Consider the following 5,342-nt stretch of genomic DNA (forward strand, 5'->3'; position numbering starts at 1 on the left):
AGATGGAAAAGATTATTTGCCATCCACTAGCAGATGGCAAAGAATTGGCTGATGGCAACCATGTTCTTTGCCGTCTGTCAGTTCTTTGCCATCTGTTTTTTATAAGCAGATGGCAAAGACGTTCTTTGCCATCAGCTGGCAGATGGTAAAGAGCTGGCTGATGGCAAATTCCCTGTTTCTAGTAGTGTCAAATATATTTTTTAAATACTCATATCTTTTAAACCATAACTTCAAATTTAACATATTATATATGAAACTTGATTAGAAAATTTTGTAGAATCTAAATATGATGTTATTTTACCTTTTCACAATTTTAAAAATAATACTATCTAGGCGGCAATGCGAATCAACAGTGCAGTATTCATCTTTTTTTCATACCGGTACTGATTCAGATTGGGGATGAACACCTCAGCAAAATCAGGATTGGACATCAGATTGAAGATAAATTTGTTAGAGACACCCAATAAATAAGGACATGCATGACAAGAAATAAAAGGACACAATAAAGATGGGACGTCCGCTATAAAATAAATAAAAGAGAAAATGCACCGTGACGCCAACATTGCTTTGCTCTCTGTAGTTCTCCGCTGGAGTCAGAGCTGCATTTTCTTGATGTGGGTGGATGGCGTTCCGCCGTGTAAGGGTAGTGTTGTTCGGTGGCCAATAGGGTTGTTGTTTTTTCTTTTATCTTTGATCTTCGGATCCTCCCCATGTTGTTCTTTTGCTGCTTTTCTGCTTAATCTAATTGAAGCTAGCAATTTGCTGGATCTTTCAAAAAAATTAGAAAATTCAGAGGAGATCCGATAAAGATGAGATATTGCGCTATTCTCCTATATATAAGAAGAAGAAGAAGAAAAACACATGCATGAAAAAAAAGGAAAAAGGAGGCATGCATGACAAAAAAGAAAATAAAAAACAAGTTTGATAAGAAATAAATAGTGATAAAACAAGAACCAATACCTATGAAATGTATGGCAAGAAATAATGATGAAATAGGGGCGGAAGTACCTGCGTCAACATGAGACCATAAAAAATGTTCATTTTCAGATGAAAAAAACCCTCTTTTTATGATTAAAGAAATCATGTATCTTGTTAACAACCTTTTAACTCTTCATGCATTTAAAAAGTAGCTACATATTCTCATATTATAAAACATTTATTGTAAATTAAGAGCGTGTGGTTTTTTTTCTCCCGTTGCAAAGCACGGGCCTTTTTGCTAGTTACACCAATATGAATAAAGAATGAGTTCATTACAGTACCTTAAAGTGGTGGTTTGTTTTCTTGTACTAAAGGAGCTCATGAGATTTTTTGTTGAGTTTTGTGTTGTGAAGTTTTCAAGTTTTGGGTAAAGATTCGATGGACTACGGAATAAGGAGTGGCAAGAGCCTAAGCTTGGGGATGCCCCGGAAGGTATCCCCTCTTTCGTCTTCGTTCATCGGTAATTTACTTGGAGCTATATTTTTATTTACCACATGATATGTGTTTTGCTTGGAGCGTCATTTTATTTTGTTAGTATTTTCTTGCGGTTATTTAGAATAATGTTTTGCATCTATATTTTCAATAAAAATGTCAAGGATAGCGTTTATCATTCTTATTTTGCAAGAATACATGTTGCTGTTTCAAAACAGAAAGTTTACCGCTGTTGCAAAAATTCCCTAGAAAAGTCAGAGAATGATATAATATTGAATTTTATTGCATATTGAGATCTGCTAAATCTTGTAGTATTTTTCTCATAATTATTGTAGTCAGGGAAGAATGATCAATCTTGCATTCTTTACAGACTATAAGGTTTTGGCAGATTGCTGTTATGTTTGCATTGTTTGCTTATGTTTGCTTGTTTAATGATTCTATTTGAGGATAGGAGTATTAAATATGAAGACACATTTAGTATGAAATGTTGAATAATAATTTTATTATTTGTTACAGTAGAAAATTATAAGGTTTTTTGCATTGTTTTATACTAACTTATCTCACGAGTTCTTGTTGAGTTTTGTGTGGATGACGTTTTTCAGATTTAGGAAAACCGTGATATGAGAGGAATTAAGGAGAGACAAAAGTTCAAGCTTGGGGATGCCCAAGGCACCCCAAGATAATATTTCAATAGGCCTCAAGCATCTAAGCTTGGGGATGCCCCGGTAGGCATCCTACCTTTCTTCTTCAACAATTATCGGTTAGTATCGGTTGAACCTAAGTTTTTGCTTATTCACATGATGTGTGCTATCCTTGAAATGTTGTTTTATTTTGTTTTGCTTGCTGTTTGAATAAAGTACTTAAGAGCTGAAATTCTTAAATGAGAGAGAGTCTTCACATAGTTACATAATTATTTAACTACTCATTGATCTTCACTTATATCTTTTTGGAAGTATTTTTTCATTTACTCGTGTGCTTCACTTATATCCTATGAGTAAATGGTTGAATGAATTGAATATCATAAATCTGAAATTATATATGTTTCATACTCTTATCCCATGGGGAGTGATGACTTCACATATAAGAAGTAGAGGTGGTAAATTTATTGAAGGTTAGCAAACATTGTATTGGTCACTTGAACAATTCATGAAAGAATATTGAAGGAAGAGAGATTTCACATATAAATATACTATCTTGGACATCTTTTGTAATTGTGAGCACTCCATTAAAATATGATATGATAAAAGGTTGATGGTGGATAAGGAAGACAACTTAATGGGTTATGTTTTCCTATATCTGAAAAGTTATATTGTCTTGGATCATCCAACATGTTGAGCTTGCCTTTCCCTCCCATGTTAGCGAAATTCTTTGCACCAAGTAGAAATCCACCATACCTACCTATGGATTGAGTAAGATCCTTCAAGTAAGATTTCATCGGTGCATGCAATAAAAATTGCTCCCTAAATATGTATGATCTATTAGTGCGAAGAAAATAAGCTTTATACGAACTTGTGATAGGGAAGAAATAAAAGCGACGGACTGCATAATAAAGGTCTTTATCACAAGCGGCAATATAAAGTGACGTTCTTTTGCATTAAGATTTTGTGCAACCAACCATAAAAGCGCATGACAACCTCTGCTTCCCTCTACGAAGGGCCTATCTTTTACTTCTGTCTTCTACCCTTATACAAGAGTCATGGTGATCAATGCCTTTCCTTTTTACACTTTTTCCTTTGGCAAGAACTTTGTCTTGGGGTGATCTGGACATATTTATCCACTTGGATGTAGGCGTTCATAAATTATTATTGTTGACATTTCCCTTGAGGTAAAAGGTTGGGAGGCGAAACTATAATCCCCTATCTTTCTATGTGTTCGATTAAAACTTTGAACCCATAAATATCACATGAGTGTTAGCAATTGTGAAAGATTGAATGATAGTTGAGTATGTGGAGTTTGCTAAATCAAAGCTCTGACATAGACACTTCCTGAAAATAAGATGAATTGCAATTGTTTGATGAATGAGAATGTAGTTTGCTAGTTTTCAAGAAAGTTTATGGTCTATGCTTTAACATGTGAATAGCTTGTTACTTGATCATGAATTTTTTTACGAGATGAGCTACTATTATGACATATAATGATGCTAGAAAAGGTGATTGAAATTATCATTGACCAAACTTGTGCACCTGCTAGAATTCACACTTCATAAATTCTTTCTTTTATCATTTACCTACTCGAGGATGAGCAGGAATTACGCTGGGGATGCTGATACGTCTCCAACATATCTATAAATTATGAAGTATTCATGCTGTTATATTATCTGTTTTGGATGTTTAATGGGCTTTATTATACACTTTTATATTATTTTTGGGACTAACCTATTAACTGGAGGCCCAGTCCAAATTGTTATTTTTGCCTATTTCAGTGTTTCGCAGAAAAGGAATATCAAACGGAGTCCAAACGGAATGAAACCTTCGGGAGAGTTATTTTTGGAATGGAAGCAATCCAGCAGACTTGGAGTAGACATCTGGGAAGCTTCAAGGTAGCCACGAGGGTCAGGGGCGCGCCCTACCCCCTGGGCGCGCCCCCACCCTCGTGGGCCCCTTGTGGCTCCCCTAACCGACTTCTTTCGCCTATATATTTCCATATACCCCGAAAACATCCAGGAGCACAATAGATCAGGAGTTCCGCTGCCTCAAGCCTCTATAGCCACCAAAAACCAATCAGGACCCTGTTCCGGCACCCTGCCGGAGGGGGGATCCATCATCGGTGGCCATCTTCATCATCCCGATGCTCTCCATGATGAGGAGGCAGTATTTCACCCTCAGGGCTGAGGGTATGTACCAATAGCTATGTTTTTGATCTCTCTCTCTCTCGTGTTCTTGATTTGGCACGATCTTGATGTATCGCGAGCTTTGCTATTATAGTTGGATCTTATGATGTTTCTCCCCCTCTACTCTCTTGTAATGGATTGATTTTTCCCTTTGAAGTTATTTCATCGGATTTAGTCTTTAAGGATTTGAGAACACTTGATGTATGTCTTGCATGTGCTTATCTGTGGTGAGAATGGGATATTCACGTGATATACTTGATGTACGTTTTGGTTATCAACTTGCGGGTTCCGTGACCTTGTGAACTTATGCATAGGGGTTGGCACACGTTTTCCTCTTGACTCTTCGGTAGAAACTTTGGGGCACTCTTTGAATTACTTTGTGTTGGTTTGAATAGATGAATCTAAGATTGTGTGATGCATATCATATAATCATGTCCATGGATACTTGAGGTGACATTGGAGTATCTAGGTGACATTAGGGTTTTGGTTGATTTGTGTCTTAAGGTGTTTTTCTAGTACGAACTCTATGATACATCGAAAGGAAAGAATAGCTTCGTGTTATTTTACTACGGACTCTTGAATAGATCGATCAGAAAGGATAACTTTGATGTGGTTTCATACCCTACAATAGTCTCTTCGTTTGTTCTCTACTATTAGTGACTTTGGAGTGACTCTTTGTTGCATGTTGAGGGATAGTTATATGATCCAGTTATGTTATTATTGTTGAGAGAACTTGCACTAGTGAAACTATGAACCCTAGGCCTTGTTTCCTAGCATTGAAATACCGTTTACGCCCACTTTTATCATTAGCTACCTTGCTGTTTTTATAATTTCATATAACAAAAACCTATATCTACCATCCATATTGCACTTGTATCACCATCTCTTCGTCGAACTAGTGCACCTATACAATTTGCCATTGTATTGGGTGTGTTGGGGACACGAGAGACTCTTTGTTATTTAATTTGCAGGGTTTCTTCAGAGAGACCATCTCCATCCTACGCCTCCCACTGTTTGATAAACCTTAGGTCATCCACTTGAGGGAAATTTGCTACTGTCCTACAAACCTATGTACTTGGAGGCCCAACAACGTCTACAAGAA

The sequence above is a fragment of the Triticum aestivum genome, chromosome 2B (genome assembly GCF_018294505.1).
Source record: "Triticum aestivum cultivar Chinese Spring chromosome 2B, IWGSC CS RefSeq v2.1, whole genome shotgun sequence".
NCBI classification, from domain to species: Eukaryota; Viridiplantae; Streptophyta; class Magnoliopsida; order Poales; family Poaceae; genus Triticum; species Triticum aestivum.